This window comes from Marmota monax, unplaced genomic scaffold (genome assembly GCF_021218885.2).
Source record: "Marmota monax isolate L192 unplaced genomic scaffold, Marmota_monax_Labrador192_F-V1.1 WCK01_AAM20220418_F8-fsc00061, whole genome shotgun sequence".
Classification (NCBI taxonomy): Eukaryota; Metazoa; Chordata; class Mammalia; order Rodentia; family Sciuridae; genus Marmota; species Marmota monax.
Genome location: NW_026695230.1, coordinates 16,098,402 through 16,122,163, shown reverse-complemented (window position 1 = coordinate 16,122,163; position 23,762 = coordinate 16,098,402). Strand labels below are relative to the sequence as shown.

At 41.7% G+C, this 23,762-nt stretch overlaps 1 long non-coding RNA gene across 1 annotated transcript; it reads left to right on the top strand.

Annotated features, from left to right (window-relative positions):
* Nucleotides 1-482: 482 nt before the first annotated feature.
* Nucleotides 483-23,762, top strand: LOC124088513 (uncharacterized). Its single transcript, XR_006850371.2, has 3 exons — nucleotides 483-616; nucleotides 19,710-19,809; nucleotides 21,137-23,762. It is a non-coding gene; the product is annotated as an uncharacterized LOC124088513 (long non-coding RNA).

The following is a 23,762-nucleotide window of genomic DNA, read 5'->3' as shown; positions in this document are numbered from 1 at the left end:
GTACTCTTTTTGGTTAACATAGTCACTATGAGGACCAAATGATATACAATCCATCAGAGAGAGAGGTAGATGTTGCTATTCTGGGAGAGGTGACACTTCCTCTATGTCTTGAAAGATGAAAGACAAGTTCGCCAAGTGGATGAGGTAAAAGAGTTTCCTAGGTAAAGAGATTAGCACAAGCAAGGCACAAAGGAATGAAACCGCTTGGGGCATTAAGGGGTGAGAACATAACATGTGTTAGAGGAAAACAAGCAAACTGGTTTTGCACATCGATTACTAGGAAGCCAGATCACTTTGCCACTTTCATGTTTTCTATTTCTGGGTTTCGATTCTGCAATAAGCAAATGGCTAAGAAATAGGAACTTCTATTTATTCTTGTTCAGACAAGAGTAGAAAACAATGATGAATAAGCAAATGAGAGAAATGTATGTAAGAAGTCCTAGGCTGTGTCAATCAAGGAGTGAATCACAACAACCATGGGAAGAAAAGGAGAGAAGAATGTCCATTGTCATTGCAACTTTGGCCTTTTCTGAGTTCTGTCTTCTAAAAAGAGCCCAGAGTAGCTGCTCCTGCCTCATCACTGGCCCTGCTGTCTTCTTCATCAGATCAGTTCTAGGTACTGTCCCTCTTGCCCTCTGTACTATGTCCTTCTTCCTGCAGTGTGTCTGGTGCTGCCTCCTCTGTGCCCAAGCCCCTATGCCAAGACTTAGGGATTGGCATGTTTTGCTTTTCCCTGTTTCCTGGTTCCTGAATACTGAGCAGTCCCTGGGGAGCTGATGGTGTAGGACAGGGCTGTATTTGGAGCTAAGCCTCTCTTCCCCTTTGGCAGAGCACCTGCTTCTCTTCCTTTCTTATTCCTTTTATCTAGAAAGGACCAGAAAGAGTAGCTCCCTCCCCACATATAGTAGAGATGTCTACTGTTGAACCCATCAGTATTGCTGTTGTGAGCTTGGCTGGAGAGCTTGCCAAGCAGGCTTGATTTGGGGTTTAGTGTGAAAGCTATAACTCAAGGAGATCCTAATCAAAGTGGCCAGAGGTACATAAGAGTTAAGTGAACATTTTTCCTGTTCTACACCTTCAATGACTATTTAAGTGGTTAGCACATTTATTTGGCATTTCCTTGACAAGTGGCAAGATTTTTTTTTTTTTTTTTTGCATTGAGCCCAGCAGGCCTCTATCATTTAGCTACATCCTCAGACCTTTTTTTCTTCTCCTTCTCCTCCTCTTCTTTCTCCTGTTTTTTCTACTTCTGAGACCAAGTCTAGTGAAATTGCTCAGGTTGGCCTTGAATTTTCCTTCCTCCTGACTCAGCTTCCTGAGTTGCTGGGATTACAGGCATGACCCACCATGCCCAGTTTACATAAGAGATAAAATCTTAGGGAGTAGTAAGAAAGGCCAATACAGAAAACCAAATTCAATTACAAGCAAATGCAGAAATCTTGGGTCCAGGCTAGTATCAGGAGTGAGTCAGAAAGGACTGGGACAGTTACCACCTGCCCTCAGCTGCTTCACTGGTTGTCAGTAGTGTGTAATTGGTATGTCATACTGGCTCACATATGAGCTCATATACACACAGGCTCACACATCTTAGAGTACCAGAGAATAGTCTGGCTTCGCCCAGGAAGAGATCAAGACCCATGTGAGGAGTCTGCAACACACATGCCCCGTCCTCTCACATTTTCCTCTTCCCAGGCTTTGGGAAGAGCTCCTTCTTCCCCCACAAGCTTCTTATGTGTGAAACTGGAGTGCATGCAGATTCAAATCTTCATGATTTCCCTTTGCCTGGAGACTTGAAGTTTCTCCCTTTGGGCATAATAAAAAAGAGAGCAATTAGAGGTGAAATGATAATGATGTCAGAAGGAAGAGATAAGGCTGGGAGTATAGAGAGTCAGGCCCCTGGGTAACTTCCTGGACAGTAAAGTAAACAGCACTTGCAGATATTTTCTAAGAAACCTACAAAAAGGCTATTTTAAAATCAGGACTTATGTGACTGAGGTCCATGCCTCTTCAAAGAAGTAAAAATGCTTGATTGATATTTTGATTGGACTAAAGTTTGAATGAATAACTTGTGGACTCTGAGTGCCTTACCCAGGGTTGGGCAGGGGGCTGACTTCCTTGAACCTATAGATCTATATAAACCTCTGGACAATAGCCACTCTTTGATATCCCTTTCTTTGAACTCTTCCCTCTTTAGGAGCTCTGCTTTCTTTCTATTACTCTAATAAATCCTGTTACTTTGCTCCCACCCTTATATCTGTGGATTTTATTCTTCAAATTCATGAGACAAAGACCTCAACCCCATGCTCCATGCTACAGTAAGAGGGAGTGAACACAGAGAGCAGGATGTGAGTAGACCCCGTTATGGGTGGGAGAGATGAGAGGAGCTGAGGTGTCAGAAGTCAGCAAAGATAGGGACAGCCAAAGGGACTGAGACAAAGTGACAGCATAAGGAGAAGGGCTTGGCTATGTTTCTATGTGCTTTAACACGTGGATTTAGCATGATTGACATACTAAGGTTATGTAACTGTCTTTGGGGAATGGATTGAAAAACACTCACTTAGCAATGAAATATTATACTTCCTTCCACCCTGGAAATTGTCCTTGCTACACAGGGTGCCCTCCATGCTCAGTGGCCAGGTCTGTACTATGTGACCATGTCCCCACTGCTAGTTGTTTGGTATAGGGTCAGATACATGAATCAAGAGGACTTGTTGGACCTCATCACAGCTCTCTGCTGATGGCAGCTGGGATATGAGAAAGTCCAGGGAGCTGCTGACATTCAGTGATGCTGAGAATTCAGGCTGCAATGTTGTTAAAGGTTGAAGCAGATTGCAGAGAGACCAGACATTGAAGACTTTGTTCCAGAGGCATCTGACAGAGGCCCACACTCAGGGTTTCCCTCCTATTCCTCTAGTTTAGTTGAAACTTGAAGCACTCAATTATTCTTCCAGTTAAGTCTCACCTGCTTTTCTTAAAGTCCTTGGTTCATTTTTTATTTCTTGAGCTATGCAACAAGAATGCTCACTTGATGACAAACAAGGTAGGTTAAGTTAATGGTACCCAGAGCTTTGTTCATCCTGAGACTCCTATAATTGTACACCTCTACATCTCAGTTGGACCCAGGAGGAGCTAGGTCAGTGGAGACTATTTCCCTCTAGCCAGTTTTGATAGTCCTGTTGGCATCTACATTTCCAGTAAGGTGTCAGTCCACTCGTGTAAGACCACAGTTCAGGAGGCAGCATGAGACCAGAAGCCTAGGCACATACCTGGAGTGTCCTCAGAAAAAGGACATCTATTTTCAGCTTTATGTGTGACCCAGCCTCTTTTTCTACTAAGCTTAATATCTGCAATGAAGCGAAATCCATTTTTAAACATGCAGGCAAATGCCCTGCACATGCTTACTCTGAATGTGCCTTGTATTTCATAAGTCACATCTATGCCAAATCAAGATGGGCTGCTGGCCAAGACACAGTACTTCCTCCTAAAGTCATCTGTGGGAGGAGAGTTAACAGTTGAGCAATTCAGGACTTTAAAGGGAACATAGTGTTTTTACATTCAACAACTTGCTGATTAAAGAAATGTTTGGGACACTTTAATAAAGCTTGAATTGGTAGTAATGAATATTGTTCAAGTTCCCTTTCCTGTTTTTGCAAAGAGAAAGCTAAAGAACACAAAGTTCAATTTGGCTATCATTAATTTTTTCTGCAAAGCTAGAGATTGAACCCAGGGCCTCTTACATGTGAGGCAAGAGCTTCATCACTAAGCTACATCCTTATCCCAGAAAGTTCGATTTGGTTTTTTTTTTTTTTTTTTTTTGGTGGTTCTGGGAATTGAATCACCAAAGGCCAGATGCATTCATGTGCTCTACTACTGAGCTACACCCTAGCCCTTTTAGTTAAAAATTTTAGTGTGTGTGTGATATTGAGAATTGAACTCAGGGATCCTCTACCACTGAGCCACATCCTTAGCTATTTTAATTTTTTATTTTGAGAAAGGGTCTCCTTAAGTGACTAACCTCAAATTTGCAATCCTTCTGCCTCCACTTCCCAAGTAGCTAAGAGTATAGCCCTATGCCTCAGCACCTGATTCAGAATGTTCAATTTTGACCACGTACAGTTTAAGGTCCCTGAGGGGCCCTGGGATGGCAATGGCCAATGGACAATCAGCTATATGTTAAGGGCCAGGACTTAGATTTGTGTATCACCAGCATTTGGAGAATTCTTGAAATCTTGGGTATGAGATAATCTGACAATAATTTATAAAATGTCAGAAGTATAACCAGGACAGAGTACTGGGGATGGCAACTATGGCGTTGATGGGGAAAAAGGGATTAGTGGGGAAGAGGGAGGAGAGCATTCAAGGAGATGGAAGAAAGTGAGGGGGAACCAGCAGCTCAGTAGCCCCAGGAGAAGATAAATAGTGGTCAGCACAGAGAAGAGGAATGGGAAGAAGATAAGGACCGAGGGGTTCCTCCAATTGAGCCACAAGGAAATCTCCATAATATTGGAAAGAGCGGCTGCAGTGGTGTAGTGTAGAGAGAATCCAGATGTCAGGGGGTTGAAGATCCTGGAACCTGTCTATAGAACAGGATTTACCCTACATTGCTCAGCAGCATGTAATGTCGTGAGATGAGGAAGGGAGAGCTGCAAGAGAAGATGACTATGCTTGGAGAACGAGGTTTTTGTTAGGAAGTATAATACTTCTAGGTGATGACAAGGTGCAGCATGTGACCAAGGGGATGAGGATCCCGAGCTATAAGAAGAGCAAAAGTCATGAGAGATGAGGAGTTGGAGACTTTAAGACATAGAATGTGCTAACCACAGGAACACCAAGTGGTCCAGTATGATGGCAGTATTTCCCCTGGAAGCCTGTGAGTCAGGAGCCAGAATTCTCCATGAATGCTGGGGAAGTTAGCAGATGGCAGTACAAAGAAAGGAACCTCAAAGAAGAGGGAAGGTCTAATGAGGCAGTGAGGGAGGAAAGATAATGCTATCTTTGTGAGGTAATAGGTGGGCTATGAAAATCAGTTGGCTTCTCTCAAGAGGTAATCAAAGAGCCAGGAATGGTAGCCACATGCCTGTAATCCTAGTAGCTCAGGAGGCTGAGGCAGGAGGATCTCAAGTCCAAAGCCAGCCTCAGCAATTTTGTGAGGCTCTAAGCAACTCAGAGACCCTGCCTCTAAAAAAATACAAAAAAAGGGGGACTGGGGATGGGATTGTGGCTCAGTAGTAGAGCACTTGCTGGGCATGTGTGAGGCACTGGGTTGGATTCTCAGCATCACATACCAATAAATAAATAATTTTTTTTAAAATGGGGGCGCTGAGGTTTTATTTAGCTCAGCAGTACAGTGCTTGCCTAGCACGTGTGAGACCATGAGTTTGATCCTGAGCACTACACAAAAATAAATAAATAAAATAAGGATATAGTGTCCAACAACAACAAAAATACAAAAAAGGGCTGGGAATGTGGCTCAGTGGTTGAGTACTCCTGAGTTCAATCCCCAGTATCCCCCTCCCAGCTAAAGAACACACAAGACAAAAAAAAAAAAAAAAAAGGGAAGTAATCAAAGGAGCAAGATAGGGTGGCATGTACCTATAATCCCAGCTACTTGGGAAACTGAGGCAGGAGGATTGCAACTTCGAGGCCAGTCTCAGCAAGTTAGCAAGACCCTGTCTCAAAATTTTTAAAAAGTGCTGGGGATGTAACTCAGTGATAGAGTGTCTGCCTAGAATGTATGAAGTCCTGGGTTTGATCCCCAGCAAATGCAAATATGTATGTGTGTGTGTGTGTGTGTATATCTATCTATCTATCTATCTATCTATCTATCTATCTATATATTTGTATGTATGTACATACAAATATACATATATATGTATATATGTATAATGGCTATAATGTCGCCATTGCATACATGGTTCATCATTGACTGTTTATGTATGTATATATGTATATGTGTGTATAGTGTGTGTATATGTGTGTATATATATATGTATATGTGTGTGTGTGTATATATATATATATATATATATATATATATATATATATATATTTTTTTTTTTTTTTTTAATAAGAGGTGAGCAAATAAAGCCATGTGAGGTAGAATGGGAGGAGGCTCCTTTCTATAAGTGAATCAAGCTCAGGAAGCTGTAGTAGTGATTGTAGTAGCGGCAGAACAGAAGGCAGCATCAGCCCAAGAGTACAGGAAAGAGTACTGACTTGTATTTGGGGAATCAGGCTGGATGATAGGGAGGAAGCACAGTGGGACTCATTGACCAGGGATTGAAGGACACCGGTTTGAAGGGGCTTCCATGCAGTACAAACTAAAGCCATCGGCTATGTCTGCAGATAGGTATGCACCAGATTCCCAGCAGAAATTTGGTGCTACATTTGAGAGTCTCTACAGGGCCTTCCCTTGGTGACAGGTAATTAGACCTGAGTCAGAACAGGAGAGGTGGATATGCTTTTGTCACAGATCCTGTGACTGGCCTTCCAACCATTCACATGATCTTCTCTTTAAGGAGCACATGCTGTTCAGGTAGAATTGACTTTGCTTCGAGCTCCAGCAGTGTGTCCTGAACCAGGCAGAGAATTTTCATCCCCCAAGCCAAGTAATTGATTCAGGGAAAGACCTAAGGCGATCCTCCCTTCTCTCAGTGTTGGCTTTTCTCTGGCTAAAGGAGTTGCTTTGGGGTAGGCATATGACAGAAACTGACTCAAACAGATTGAAGCCCAGCAATCAATCTTCAGGGAAGTTATAGAGTAAGGATGTGTAATCTGGAAAAAACAAAACAAAACAAAAAACTACAGCCATTTCTATCCCCACAAGGGAACCAGCTTGTATTACCCAGGGTGCTCCAGAGAAACAGAAGCAACAGGATATATCCATAGATATTTACAATCATGCATCTTTTAATGATGAGGACATACTCTGAGAAATGCATCCTAAGGTGATTTCATCATTGAGAAACATCATAGAGTGTATTTGCATAAACCCAGATGGCTATAATGTCGCCATTGCATACATGGTTCATCATTGACTGAAACATTGTTATGCAGCACATGGATGAATAGGAGATTTGTTACGGGCATTGGCTTGCAGGATTATGGAGGCCAAGAAGTCCCACCATAAGCCATTTGCAACCCAGGAAAGCTGGAGTATACATTCAGTCCAAGTCCAAGGGAACAAGACCCAGAGGAGTTGATAGCATAAATCCTGGAGTCTGAAGGCCTGAGAACCAAGAGCTCCAATGTCCAAAAGCAGAAAGCAGATGTTCCAACTGAAACAGAGAAAGCAATCTGTGCTCTTCTACCTTTTGTTCTATCCAGGCTCTCAATGAATTGGAAATGCCCACCTATGTTGGTGAGTGTAATAATTTTGTGTGTATGTGTGTATCAGGGGGTTACTAGACATTGAACCCAGGGCTACTCTACCACTACATCCCCAGTCTTTTTTATTTTTTGAGATGGGGTCTTGCTAAGTTGTCTAGGCTGGACTCGAACTTGCAATCCTCCTGCCCCAGCCTCCCAAGTAGATTGGAATACAGATATGAGTCACCAGGCCCAGCTAGAGGGAAATCTTCTTTACTCAGTTTACAGATTTAAATTTGAATCTATTTCAGAAACCTCCTTACAGACACACTAAAAATTAATGATTTAACTGTACATGCACACCTATAATCCCAGCTACTTAGGAGACTGAGGCAGGAGTATTGAAAGTTCAAGTCCAACTGTAAGCATGCATGAGGCCTGGGTTCAATCCCTAGACTGCTAATTAATTAATTAATTAACTACCAGTCATTTGGGCATCTTTTAACCCAGTCAAGTTGACATGTAAAATTAATCACCACACAGCCTCAGGACAAAGCCAGCATTCACAGAAGGGCAGAGCTGACAGAGTCAGGAGAAATTAAGTCCCTTAAGATGTTGGGAAGCTCTGGATCAAATCATTGCTTCTAGACTCCCCCCCCCCCCCATTAAGACAATAGATGTGCTTTCTTAGTTATACTAGTTTGAATTGGGTTTTCTGTTACTTTGCTTTACCTGAGGCATCCCAATTGTGAGAAATTATATTAGGGTTCCCTTTGTCCCATTAACTCTCTTGCCCCATCTACTAGGTCAATGTGTGTTTGGCCCAGATTCTGAAATTAGAGCTGGATGTAAATATGAACCAGGCGGCTAATCTTCTCTGTCAGAGAATATTTGGCTTTCAGCCCCTATCTTGGTGACTAGCCATGTACTGATATTTTCTAGACTCTTTTTCACAATCACTCCTGCTTTCTTAGTAATCTACCGAAGTTAGTTCTCTGCCAATAAGAATATTTACTCTTGTCTCTGATCTTTAGCACATGGTTATTGGCTGCATTTCCTTCCCCTTCTCATTCATTCAGCCACTATTTATCAAGTATCTACCACATGGAAGGCACTGTTCTGGACACTGGGGACACATCAGTGAACAAAACTAACAATTCTACCATCAGGAGTTACAGACCTATGTTCTAAACAATAAACAAAATAAATAAGTGAAATATATGTAACTAGCTAGTGATAAAGTAGAAAATCCAGAGCTGGGAGGTTTTTTTGTGTGTTTACTTTAGATAGGCTGAGTAGAGAAGAAGGCCTTGCTGTGAAAGTGGCTTTGTCTTTTGTGCAGAAATCTGAACAAACTGAGGCATGGACCACACATGAGTGTGGAGCAGAACAGCATTCCTGGCAGACAGAAAAGTCCAGTGGTCTTGAGGTGGAATGTGTCTGATGTATTTTAGGAATAGTAAGGAAGCCAGTCTAACCCAGAGGAGAGGTGAAGGGAAGAACAGGAAGTCAGGTTGTGGGAGGCCAACCTTACGGGTGACTGAGTTACACTCCCCAGCTGGGTGCTGAGGCGCTCAGTCACAGAAATGGGTGTGTCTTGCTACAGCCCCATGGGTGAAGCTATGCTCACCTGTTCCTTTGTAATATAACCCCTTGCCCTGTGTAGGATAGAATCTTCCATGGAAGTGCCTTGTGTATGTCCCCTCCTCTTACTGTGCCCTTGGGTGTGGCCTACCCAGGTGTCAGTCAACCTGCTGACAGTGGACATCATGAAGATAGACTCAGCCCCCTGAAACCTGACCCCTTGCCTCATTTGAATAGCTTCTCCTCAATAAAAGGGGTCAGCGCCATGCTCTCGCTCTCTTTCTGCAGACCCTTAAGGTCAGAGGAGCCATCACAGCGACCCCAAAGAAAAAGGTATTTGTGTCTCTTGTGTGGTTATTTCGTGCAGCCCAGTTAGCCCAGTTTAACTAGAGTGACCCCTGAGCCTTTTAGTCAAGAGAACAGAAACCCGGCATCAGGTGATGGGTGATGGGTGATGGGTTGCCTGGGGCCCTAGGGCACATGAGCACTTTAACTTTTCCATCCAATAAATGAGGAAAGTTTGAAGTACTGGATTGCCAAGAACTGACTTACCTTTTATAAGCAATAGAATAGTAATCAGTCTGAAGGAGCATGCCTGTAATCCCAACTGCTCAGGAGGCTGAGGCAGGAGGATCAAAAGTTTGAGGCCATTGTGGGCAACTTAGTGAGATCCTGTCTCAAAATAAAAAACAAAGAGGACTAGGGATGTAGCTCAGCTGTAAAGTACCTCTGAGTTTAATTCCTCCACTAAAGAGAGAGAGGGAGAAAAAGAGGAGAGGGGAGTGAAGAATGAATCCAAGCTTTTGTACTGAGCAAATGAAAAATTTGACTTGTTATTAACTGTTAGAGAAACATGGTGTGTGTGTGTGTGTGTGTGTGTGTGTGTTTTGGGGCGGGCACATGGAGAACAAGTGATCAGTGTGGATATTCAAATTTGAGATGCCTTTTAGACATCTAAGTGGAGAGGTCAAGGAGACAGAAGGATCTTGGAGAGTGGAGTTCAGAGGTTAGGGTTGGAATTTATTTGAGGATTATTAGAACAGTAGTGGTATTTAGTCACACACTAAATTGACACACTCAAGGCATTTTTTACTTTTACTTTAATGACCCTTTCCCTGAACTATGGCACTACTTTAATTCATACCTTCAGATACTTTATTTAGAAAAAAACTAACGCATGGTGAAAATGATGTTTTGCATCTAGAAGACTTTAACTTTGGGGAGAGGTTGGGGTAAGGCCATATTTTTGAAGTGTCACCTCCATTGATGCTAGATTTTATTTATTTAGCTAAGATAAAATAACATTTGACTGTAACTCTTCAGTATAATGAATTCATTATTGTCTTTATATATATAAAAAGTAAGTTAATTAATTTTTTTTCAAAGTATTACAGTTAAAAGGGAATCAACTTGTGCTCTACTAGTCATATGCTCTTGCCCAAGGGCCATGGTACTTTTCTGTTCTCTCTGCCTGGAGCACTCTTTCCATAGGTTGAATGAAATTTGCTCCCTCACTTCCTTCATTTCTCAGCTCAGATATCTTTTCATGACTAACTCTCTATGCTGACTAACCAGATTCCACCAGCATGTCTCATTCATTTTTCTATTTCTCTTCTTAGCCTTACCACCATGTTGCAATGTGTATATTTGCTTGTTTACTTTCCTCCATTATAAAGCAAGATTAAAGTCATGTTTGACCTGGGGTAGGAACTGCTGAATAGCAATTTACTGAATAAATGAAGATCATCTTATTGTCATTCTAAAGAATTGTATGGTCCTAGCATCTCGGGAGGCTGAGGCAAGAAGATCAAGAGTTTAAAGCCAGTCTCAGTAATGGCCAGGAGCTAGGCAACACAGTGAGACCCTGTCTCTAAATAAAATAAAAAATAGGGCTAGGGACGTGGTTCAGTGGTTGAGTGCCCCTGAGTTCAATCCCCAGTACCAAAAAAAAAAAAAAAAAAAAAAAAAATTGTGTGGTGACTTTATTTTACCACTTCGTTTTATTTGTTTTGTGATGCTGGGGATCCATCCAATCCAGGGCCTCTTGCGAGCGTTCTACCACTGGGCTCCACCCCCAGCCCTACCAGTTTATTAATATTATGCATTATAATTTTAAAACATCTTTGCCACCTCAGTAGATGTCATTAACTATGTTAGAGTTATAAGTTTAAACTTTCTGATTATCAAGAACAATGAGTATTTCCCCATGCACTGGGGTACTATTTTATTTCTTCTCATGAATTACCTACTTATCTTCTGTAAGGATTAGTACTTTGATGGTTCCTCTATATTTAAACGAACTTTCATATATTTGAGATATTATCTGCTTACTCTTTGAAGACATTTTTCTTAAGCTATTGTCTTTTTAAAATTCTGTCCAGTTTTTACATTTTTGAATGTTGATTTCCTTTGCAGTTTCTCTCATTGTTTCAAAGATTTGAGTATGCTGCCATTTACCCTTAAACATAACTGTTACTATTTGGTATGGTGTGTCTATAACATGTTTACCATTTTAATCTATTTGGAGTTTATTTTGATGGTAGAACTTGAATTTTTTTTTCCCTCCAAATTTTCATTCATTTACCCGAGCATTCCTGACAGAGTTAATCCTTCCTTACTGCCATGTTTGGGAATATTACTTCACTAAGTGTCTCGTCAGGATTATATATATCTATTTGTTCAGTCGCATTCCTTTCAGTTGACCTCAGCTTCTATTTTTGGCTTTTGGTTTAGTTACAGTCCTGCAGTGCCAAAGGAACATCTCGCCCCCTGCAGGCGGCTGATTCCCCCAGATCTGGGAAACCTGGGGCAAGGATACCCACCCACCGGGCTGCTCACATCCTGGTCTCTATCTTCCAACCCCGGGTGAACAGTGGACGTGCTGCTCCATCACTGCAGGATGATTTGTATGGGTCCACCGTCCCCACCCACGCCCTTTATTTTGGCTGTACTGGGGATTGAAATTGAACCCAGGGCCTTACGCATGCTAGACAAGGGCCACTGAGACACACGTAACCCCAGTCCTCTTTGACTAGTCTCCTTCTGCCCAAGTTTCCTAAAGTCTCGAGGTTTCCGGGCCCCGTAACTCCAGTATGGGGTAGGGCGGTCGGGCCTCTACCCGGTGGTTGGGTAGGCTCTGCCCCTTCCGACTCTCTTCTTTGGATTTTTCCACCTCCCTGGCCCCGATGCACCAGGTCCACTCTGCACGAACCACACCGGGCGGTAGCGCGCAGTCCTAGCGATCAGTCCTTAACATCACGGCTTTGCGTCGCTGGTCGGGATCGGTTCTGGGCGCTGACTGCTGCCTATGCTGAAATTGCTTTCCAAGCCTGCTTGCTCATCCCTACCTCCTCCCAAGGTCCCCCTACCCTCTTTGCACACCACTCACTGTACCTCCTCCTACCGAGGGTTCACTGCTGAAAGTGTTGCAAGGGACACAGTAGTTCGACTACAAAAAACGCAACGTTTTATGTGTACAACTGATGTGCGCACACCTATTGTGTGCCAGATACTCCAGCCTGGAAGAGTAGCGTATGGAGCCAGCAACTAGAGCCAGGTTTGGGGGCTAACGTCGAAATCAGGTTGACAGCGTCCAGGATGGGTGGAAAGGGCGCTGTGAGGTGTTTTGGGGACTACTGTCCTGGAGACGTCGGTGATGGGCAGTAGGCTGGACAATGCGCCCCTGTCCTCGCCATCTCCCCATTCCTCCGCGGTCCTGACAGTAAAGCGGGTGCTTGTGGGGAACCGAGGCCTTGAGGGCCTTGCGCCGGGGGGCGCCAGAGGGAGCCCGCGGCCAGGGAGTTCCGCGTAGAGGCGCTGGGACCGCCACCCGCGCCTGCGCCCTGGGGCTGCATCAGGCACTCACCTTAAGGGACCCGGTGACTGCGCTTCACGCCCGGGTCACGCTGATTACTCTTTGGATAATGCTAATACTCCATATCTGGAAACCCGGGTCATAATTGGAGAACAAATCTTAAATAAAGGTGAATCAACCAACTGCTGCACACACACACTTGACTAAGGGACCTTTTAAACAAGTTTCTCAGCCCTGTACAAGCGTTTAGTGTCCCTTTGGAGAAGGTACATGACAAAGAATCTCTGAATTTAGTATTTCTTTTAAATTAATTTGTATTTATTCATTACTATTAACAGACTCGAAAAATCTCGCAGAGGCCGGACACATTGTATGTAAGGCATTGTATTTAGAGGTCCTTAATGGGTATTGAGACAACTAGGACGGATATAGGATTCAGGAAGTCCATGAAACCTCAAAAATTTCCGGCTTTTTGAGCTGTTGTGCAGTTTTCCTCGTAAGAAGTTTCATAGTTTTATGATGACCAGAGTTCAGAACCTTAGTTAATAAATATTGCTCTGAAATAAATTCTAGAGGACAGCATGTTAACTGAAATGAGCCAGACTCAGGGTGGAGTGTTTTCTCTCACGTGAGGAAGCTAGAGCAAAGAAAGCGGGTGGAGGGGTAGCGGAAAGGTTTGTGTGGGGCGGAGGAGGAAGGAGTGAAGATATCTTAAATATAGAGGGCAGATCCATGGAATAGAAAGAAACTGATGGGGAGGGAGGGAGAGACGCGAAACTGGAGGCATTGTGGAATTAACTTGACCAAATTTTGCTATGTGCATGTATAAATATACCACAGTGAATTCCACCTTTGTATATATCTACAAAGCACCAATTAAAAAAAAATAGAAGGAAATAAATAGAAGACCAATAGAAAAGGAAATGGGAATGGGGGAGGGGAGAGGGGAGGCAGAGAGGAGGCACGGGCCGAAACGAAGCAAACTAAATTTCATATATGTATGATTATGTCTAAATGAACAAAACTATTATGATAACTATAATGCACTTATAAAAACATAAAAAAACAATACTAGCAGGTTTATGGATTCAGAACTGTGCACCGAGTCTGCCTGGGGCCCTGGAATCTGGCATCAGCTGGGGAATTTGATTCTCCATCTAGGGTCACTTGAGTCTACACTTGACCTTCCTTCCTTAAAGAATACCCCTCCCCTCACCCCACCCTACAAAAACTTTAGGGGCACAGTTGGTTTCCTTTTAAAGCCAAGTTAGGTTCAAGCAGATATACTTCTGCATTTCTGAGCTTAAATAGAAATAGCTCTCTGGTGGTTTTTCACCCCCGTTAGTCATGCAAACCTCTATGCCTTGCTTACCACTGGGTTTCAGCCTCCAGGGCAGCTCTTCTGTACAGGCTTGTCTCAGGACCCCTCATCACCTCCGCACCCAGGAGTCCCTGGGGGAACTTGGGTGCTTACTTCACTGGGCTGGGATTTTCCTCAGCCAGTCACTCAGGGAGTTAAAACGTGTTCCTTTTATGGAAAAAAAATAACACAGGTTATTTTTGTGAAGAAAAAAATTATAAAGCCACCCATAGACCTCACAATAACTGTTTTTAATATCAGCTCTTCTATGTATACACATTTTGGATTGCTGTGATTATGATAGTACAGTAACTATTTTTCTGTAACATACCATAATTGTTTTACAGTCTTCATAGTTAGTGGTTTTAATGACTGTATACTTTTCTATCCTACACACACACTTCATCATTTTCCTGGTTGTACATTTGCATAGGTTCTAGGTTATTGTGTGTGTGTGTGGTAGTGGTAGTGTTGTGCCATGAATGTTGTGTTCAGAGAGTTCACACAGGTTTCTTCTTTTCCCAGGTCAATTTCTAGTGTCATGATAAACTCTCAAGCTACAGAGACGCCAAGTTTGCTTTACTCATTCATCCAGCAAATATTCAATTAATGTTAACTATATTCCAATATTGGCCCAAGCACTAAGGATACAGAAGTGAACAAAGATTCTGCTACTAGGGAGCTTGCATGGTAAGGGAGACTAGATGATGTGTTTTTTGTTTGTTTGGCAAGTAGTGAAAAAAAGATCTTTTTGATAAATTAACATTTTGAACAGAAAAATGAAGGAAGTGAAGGAACAACCATTTTTCAAATCTGGAAAAAGTGATTTCTGGGCAGAGGAAGCACAAGTACAAGTGTAGAGGCACTAGTAGAAGCCAGCGTGACAGGAGTGGAGTGAGCCAGGACAAATGAAGGGGATGTGCCTAGAGAGATAAGTTGTCCATGATAGGGCCCACATCCTGGGGGGGGCGCCTACAGAATTTTACTCTAAGATGAGGAATCATTAAAAGGTTTTGAGCTGTGACTCAACTCTTAAAGGAATCAACTTGGTCATTGTGGGGAACAGACTGAGTTTGGAGGTTGTTACAGTAATCCAGTCAAGAGATGATGTGGTGCTTTGGAGCAGGCACAGTGGTGAAGATGGTAAGGATGGCCTCAGGATGGATTCAGAAAGATCTTAGTGGTTTGAATGTGAAGTTTGAAAGGGAAGAGCATCAAGATTGCTTTTATGGTTTAGGTAGGATGTTGTTTTTTTGTGTGTGTTTTGTGAAGGGAGGCAGGGTATAAGAAATTTAGCTTTGGACAGATTAAACCAAAGATGCCTGTTAGGCTGGAGTTATAGCTCAGTGGTAGAGTGCTTGCCTAGCATGTGTGAGGCACTGGGTTCCATCCTCAGCACCATATACAAATAAATAAAATAAAGGTATTGTGTACATCTACAACTAAAAACAAAAAACATGTGTATTAGAAACTAAATGAGTAAATCACTTTGGATTTAAGAGTTTGAAGTTTTAGACTGGGTGTTGTGTTACACACTTATAATCCCAGTGACTAGGGTCAAGGGGCTGAGGCAGGAGGATTGCAAGGCTGAAGCCAACCTCAGCAACATAGCAAGACCCTGTCTCGAAATAAAAAAATAAAAAGGAATAGGGATGTAGCTCAGAGGTAAAGCACCCCTGGATTCAATCCCCAATACAGACTAAAAAAAAAAAAGAAAGAGACAGTTTGAAGTTTAGCTGAGAATCAGAGTTGACTTTGGAGATGTCCATGAAGATAGGATATTTAAAGCATGAGATGACATGAGATCAGTCATTTATCCAGCTACTTACTTAACAGCTTCTAATGCCTAAAAGACAAGCCAAGCTCAACATGTCCAAAACCGAACATCTGATCTTAACTCCCCCAATGTTTCTACCCTCAGACTCCCCTATTTCAATTGATGATAGCACCATTCATTCATTGCTCAGAAAAAAAAAAAAAACCTAGGAGTCAGAATTTATTTTTTCTCTCACCTCCCACATCCAATCTGTCAGAAAAGTCCTGTTGAATCTGTTTTCAAAATATATCCAGGATGTAATCCAAACATTCCCCACCCCACCCCACAGTGCTAGGGATTGATCCCAGGGCCTTGTGCATGTGAGGCAAGCACTCTACCAACTTAGCTATATCCCCAGCCCCCAAACACTTTTTTTTTTAACCACTTTTTTCTGCTACCATCCTGATCAGAGCTGCCATTAGTTATTTCTCAGTTGGGTTACTGCAGTAGCCACTTTACAATTTCTTCTGCTTCTGCAACTGCACCCCCCACCCCCACCAGCCTGTTCTTTGCAACCTCCAACAGGTGGCTGTTTCATTCTGAATAAAAGACAAAGTCTTTATAATGACTTACACCATCTGACTGGAGCCTCTACCTATGGCTTGTCTTCTGCTGTTCTCTTTATCCTTCACTTTGCTCCAACAACTTGGGTCTCCTATCTCAAACATGCCAGACATATTCCTGCCTCTATTCCTTCACTGTCCTAAGATCTTGCTCCTCTGACTGCTCATGACCACTCAATTTACTATGCAATACTTTTCACCCTTACTCCTGCTCCTGCTTTCTCTGCCCGATCTTTTTCCTTTTATATGACTTCTTACCTAATAACATATGACAGAGTATTTACCTGAAAGTGAGCGCTTCAAGAGCAGGAATCCTAGTTTTATTTGTCTTTTTTGTTTACTTGTGTGCCCCAAGTACTCTCAACAGAGCCTGGAATGTAGCAGGTGCTTGATAAATGTTTGCTGAATGAATGGATAATTGAAAGTAGGACTTTATGAAATGAGTCTGATGGCCTTAAAGGCAGATTGTAAAGATAAGGCTGAAATATGGGCATAAGGGAAGAGGCCAGGAGTAGACATAATGCAAAGACTCATTCTGGGCTGGGTGAAGGGTATAGATAAGAAAATTACAAGTGCTGAACCAAATAACTACATGGTTTGAACCAAGGTAGGGAATGGAAAATATCTTATTTATTTATTTATTTGTTGTTGTTTTTATGTTGAAAGTGTTGTGCACTAAAAAAAAAATAAAAAAGTGTTGTACACTGAACCCAGGGGTGCTTTACCACAGAGCTATAGCCCCAGCCCTTTTTATTTTTATGTTTTATTTTGACACAGGGACTTGCTTAGGGACTTGCTAAATTGCTAAGACTGGCCTCAAAATTTCAATCTCCTGCCTCAGCCTCTGGAGTTGCTGGGGTTACAGGTGCGCACCACTGCACTTGGCTACTATGACAGTCTTAAAAAACTGGAAGTTACAGAACCCGTGTAGTTATTTGTTAGTTAACTGATTCATTCAATCATCTATGAAGTATTCCCTTCACTTATAATATGGAAAATCCAAGAGTATCAATGTTCCACCCAGACAGAGACCTGAATTAAAGGTTGAAATATTTAGGTGGATGGAAGAAGAGGTGGGAAAAATGAAGTGAGTTGTCTGGTGTTCCTCCAACATACACTGCTCTTTTGCTGCCCATTAGCTCTATCCCAGTAGCCCTGGGTCAAGGAAGGCACAAATGGAGGGTTAGAGCTCCAAAGCCTCCCAGACAGTTGCATAGGGCAGCTGTGTAGGCTGAGACCAACTTGGTCTTCTCTTCCTTTCTTCATCTGCTGTGAAATGTCTGAGGCCAGTCAAGTCCTGAGGTGGGACACATTGGCAAGTGCAAGCGGTACTGGGAAGCTCTACCAATTAGACCAGTTAGAGATTCATCTGGATCAACCAGCAGATGTTGCAAATATGCAAGTCCTGAGGACTGAGATGGGTGGCGTTATAGTTTGAATATGTCCCCTAATGTTCCTGTTTTGGAACCCTAATCCCCAAATTCATATGTTCATAGTATATGGAAGTGGAACTTTTGAGAGATAAGTAGGCTGAGATGAGGTCATGAGTGTGGGGTCCCTATGAGGGTATTAGCGGCTTCATAAGAAGAGGAAGAGACACTTGAGCTAGCACTCTTGCAGTTTCACCACATGATGCCCTCTGTCATGTGATGACAGAAATATGGCCCTCATGGATGCAAGTAGATGCCAGCACCATGCTCTTGGACTTAACAGCTTCTAGAACTTTAAGCCAAAACTTCTATTTTTTTTTATGAGTTACCCTGTTGCAGGTAATTTGCTGTAGCAACAGAAAACAGACTAAGACAGCTAAAAATGTATCTTATAGAATCTAAATCCCATGACAACTTAATACCCTATGTCTATTTAAAAAATGATCTCTTAAAGTTGGAATTTTGTGTCTTTTTCTCCTTGAACTTGCGAAATTTATTGTAGTTCTCACTACAGAATTTTATCCTGATGTAATATGTTTTTATCTTTGAAAGTCCTTTATTGATTACATATTATTCTTTGAATGAATTGAAATTTAAAAGTATTATTTTCTATGACAATAAAGTTATAGGTGCTAAATTTTTCTGGATTGAATTATGATTATTGTTGGAACACATTGATGGAAATAATATAAATGTCTTATGATTATGATGAAAAAGATGTTTTTTGTACCAGGGATTGAACCCAGGGGCACTCAACCACATCCCTAGCCCTTTATATTTTTAATTTTGAGACAGGGTCTCAACTAAATTGCTTAGGGCCTTGCTAAATTGTTGAGACTGGCTTTGAATTTTCAATCCTCCTGACTCAGGCTCTCAAGCTGCTGGGATTATAGGCAGTACCACTGTGGTCAGCATGAATTAAAAACTAAAAATAATTTTAAAATATGAAAAACAAAATATTAGTGAAAATGTTTCTCTTCATGAGATAGATGGGCTTGTGTTTTTTTTTTTAGTTCATGTATTAGTGATTAAATATTACCTTGTTCATATAAACAGATAAGATGGAAGGAATTCAGTTATTACAGATATTTTCAATTATTTGAACCCTTTCTGTTATATACCAAAATCACATATCAAAGTATTACTAAAAATTAATTTTAACAACTTATTAGCTGACAATTCAATTTTCAGTTTCGTTGAAAGTAAAAGAATTGAAAACCACTTCTCTTTTAAAATCATTTGTTACCCAGTTAGACTTTTTCACTCATCAATTTCCGCAAAGCATATCAAGAAAGGCCTTACCAAGATTAAACAAATATTACTTATGTCTTCAATTCTTTCATGTAGAGATAGCTTCTTTAATCCAACATACTCAGAAAGAGAAATGTAAAAATATTAATTTTAATATGACTTGCCAACATAATTTTTTTAAAAAATGCCTTATTTTACTATGGGCTTTAAATAGAATTTGATAAAACCTTGGAGCTGCAGAATTGACTCAGTTTAGGAAAATTTGTGCCATATAATCAAATTGGCAATAATCAACCTAATTTTCAAATTAATTAGCCAGTCAGCCTTCCGTTTTCAACTTCAATAAACATATTGTGTTTCCTGGTCCTGAGTCTGAATTCTGGTTCTAGATTAAATATCTAAGTGAGGCAGAGAGCCCTGCCCCAAGTTTGTGCCTGGAGGATAAAAGTTGCTACGCTGGCATTTCTTATTGATCTCTTTGTTTTTCCCTCATAGGATTCTGTCTCTGAAGCAATGCATTCTTGCATAGTAATCTGGAGATGGGAGGGATAAAGCTTTTCATTTTTCCTTGGTTTCATTCTAGAACATGTCTAACAGCTCAGTGGACCAAATCACCCAGTTCACGAGGAGATGCTTCAAACTTAACAAAAATATATATAAAGCAGGAAAAGATAAGACTCAGGGTAAGAGAACTATGGGAGGTGGGGATGAAGTGGGGAAGTTCTGGGGAGTGATATTTGTCAAATTATATTGCTATATTGTGTATTGTGTACATGTCCAAGTATGTAACAACAAATCCCATTAGTAGCTACACCTACAATGCACCAATAACAAATGTGGGAAAAATATATCATTATCACCATCCCCCCCCCAAAAAAAATAAGACAGTCTCAGGATAAGTGAGAGATGAGAGATGTGCCTTTTTTTTTGTAAAGAGGATGAAGAATATGAAAGGGAAGGTGAGAAAGGACAACAGCCATGATAGTAGACACTAAAAGGGCAACCTTTGATCAGTTATAGGCAAAAGATCAATCTAATCACATGAATCCTTAAATATGACCAGATACTTTTCTCTAGCAAGAGTCAGAGATGCAATAAAGGAGTAAAGCAGAAAGAATAGATACAATTAAAGGGTAAGCCAGAGAGATTTAAAGTGTTGGAAGACTTCCATGCACTGGCTGTTTGGAAGAGGGAGGGGGTAGCTTGACAGAATGCCTCTGGCTTTAATAAGCTGCCATAGTGTCATTTGACACTCAGCAAGGAAACCTCATCCCTACAACCACAGGGAATAAATTCTACCAACAACCAGAATGAATTTAGAGGCAGATTTATCTCCAAGATCTCAAGAAAGGAATGCAGTCCCACTAACACATTGATTTCAACCTTTGTGCAGCTAAATGGACAACCTATCTGAGGCATGCTGTACCTGGACTTCTGACCTGCAGAACTATGAGATCACAACTTGCTGTTGTTTTCAGCAACTGAGTCTGGGATAATTTGTTATGGCAGCGGTAGAAAATGAATACACCATGCTACAATTATTTTACTTTGTTATATTATTTTTTTTTAAAGAGAGAGAGAGAGAGAGCACGAGAGAGAGAATATTAATATTTATTTATTTATTTATTTTTGCGGACACAACATCTTTGTTTGTATGTGGTGCTGAGGATCGAACCCGAGCGCGCTACCGCTTGAGCCACACCCCCAGCCCCTGTTATATTATTTTTTTAAAATATTTTTTTAGTTGTAGTTGGACAAAAATACCTTTATTTTGTTTATTTATTTTTATGTGGTGCTGAGGATCGAACTCAGCGCCTTGCACATGCTAGGCAAGTGCTCTACCGCTGAGCCCTAGCCCCAGCCCCTACTTTGTTATATTCTAAGATCATTTTATTACTGTTGATCAGCCCCCTCCTGCCTTTATTTGCAATTGAGATTTTTCTAGTGTGTCATCATAATCATCCCTGTGTAGGTCCTCAGTTTTCTTGTTCTTCTTTTCTTTTTTAACAGGGCTGCTCCAATTTGACTGCGCATAGCACCAGAACCACATAGGCTTGTGGTGGGGCCTGAGGATGTGCATTTGGCACAAGTTTTCAACAATCTAATGCTGCTGGTCCAGGGTCCCCTCTTGAAGAACCACTGCTTTGTTATAATCATCCTGATCATCAGGGCACCTGCAACCAAGGAGCTGGGTGTTGCTCAAGGAAAATCACCCAACCCCACTGACTGCTTTCACTTAAATTCATGATTACAGATTCTAAAGGAGCCCTCAGTAACTGCCTGGCTGTCCTTTTCAATTTCCCTAGTAAAGTCCCTTTGTCTATTCTGTACTCTGTCCTCTCTCTGTCTTGCCTACTCTTCAATTTCAGCAGATAACCTCACCTCCCACACTTCAGTGAGGAACTAGAGTAGAGGCCAGGAAATAGGAACTCTCTTCCCAATGGTGCTTGAGGCTCCTCTGACTTTCCTCCTGTTACAAGGGAAAGACAGATTTCTGTCTGTCACCAGTCAGTCTCCCCTTTGCTCTGCATCCCATCAGCCTCACCTTTTTTTTTGTTTTTGTTTTTTTTTAAAGAGAGAGTATGAGAGAGAGAGAATTTTTTCAATATTTATTTTCTAGTTTTCGGTGGACACAACATCTTTGTTTGTATGTGGTGCTGAGGATCAAACCCGGACCGCACGCATGCCAGGCAAGCGCGCTACCGCTTGAGCCACATCCCCAGCCCAAGCCTCACCTTTCTTAGAGCTTTGCTTCTTCAATCACTCCTTCCTTCTTATGCTATTAATGTATGTGTTGATTGGGATTGTTCCCCTCATCCCCACCTTTAACCTGCTCTTGGCCCTGTATTCCCTTCCAGCCACCATTCCATTTCTCTGCTCCCATTTACAAAAATTCTTGAAAAAGTTGTTGACTCACCATGTTACCTCATTTCCCTTTTGCTCTTAAAAAAAGTATGTGGAGTCGGGTGTGGTGGCTCACACTTTTTTTTAAAATTAATTAATTAATTAATTTTTATTATTAGTTGTTCAAAACATTACAAAGCTCTTGATAGGGCGATCTGGCTGCAACATCTGTCACCCCATTGATCACCAGGGTTGATTCGGCTGATCTGGCTGGCTAGGTGGGTGTCCCCTTCCTCCCTCATCGCTCCATGTGCGTCCCTCCCGAAGGCTGCAGCTGCGTGCTCTTTGGAAGAGGACGACCTTCCCTGATAGAGGAGGACCTTTCTTTGGTCAAGGGTATACGAGTAGCTGCGCTCCCCTGCTAGAACCTCCAAACAAGCTCTCAAGGTGGCTCACACTTGTAATCCCAGGGCTCAGGAGGCTGAAGCAGGAGGCTTGATAGTTCAAAGCCAGCCTCAGCAAAAGTGAGGGGCTAAGCAACTCAGTGAGACCCTGTCTCTAAACAAAATACAAAAAAGGTCTGGGGATGTGGCTCAGTGGTTGAGTGCCCCTAAGTTCAATCCCTGGAATACCCCCAAAATATGTGAAATAGATATTTATTGAATAGTAAATATTACATAAGATACTTGATATTTGTTGGATGTTGTCCTGTGGTCCCTGTCTTCATGGAGTTCATGGACAAAACTACATATGGCCTGCAGCTAGTGACAAGTGTTGTGCGGAAAGCAGGGTTTTGTGAATCAGGACATTCAAGAAATTCATACTGAGTACCCACAATACACCAGGAACAGTTCTAAGCACTGGTAATACAATACAATGTAATACAATAGTGAAGAAAGAGATGAAGGCTCCTGTCCTCCTGTCCTGGAATTTGTATTCTAGGGGAAGGATATAAGAAATAGGAAACAACAATAAAAAGTAAAACATGTATATTAGCTGGTGATCCATGCTTTAAAGAAAAATAAAGCAAAGGGAGTTAAGGAGTATGACCTGTAATTTTGAATAGGGGACTTCCTTGTGCGAACATCTGGGGAAGAACATTCCAGGCAGAGAAAACAATGGGAACAAAGACCTCAGGGCAGAGCATTCCTGGCTGTTTTGGAGTGATAGAAGAAAAGGAGGCCAGTCTGCTTGGAGGTAGGGAAGAAAGGGGAAGGAGCAAAGGAGACCAACCAGGGCCAGAGAGAGGCCAGATTGTGTGGGACAGAGGTTGACAAACTTTTCTCTCCAAATGCCAGATAGTAAATATTTTAAGCTTTGTAGGCCACATATGGTCTCTGTTACATATTCTTTTTCTTTTCTTCTCATTAAAAAAAAATAATTTAAAGAATAATGTTTATTAAAAAAAAATTGGCCTGGGGACATAGCTTAGTTGGTAGAGTGCTTACCTCACATGCACAAGGCCCTGGGTTCAATCTCCAGCAACACACACTCAAACACACACACACACACATTTAAAAAAGTTATTACACTTAAAAATGGTAAAATCAGGAGGGGAGGAGTAGGGGGGATAGGAAGGGCAGCAGAATAGAATAGACAATATGATTGATGTATGTACATTCCATTTTTGTATTATATATCAAAATACATTCTGCTGTCATGTATGACTAAAAAAATAAAAATAAATTGTATGGTTTAAAAAAAAGTGGTAAAATCATCTTTTCTCCAGCAGTACAAGAATTTGACCTTACTGTCACCCCTGGGACCTTATAGGCCACTGTAAAGGTTTTGG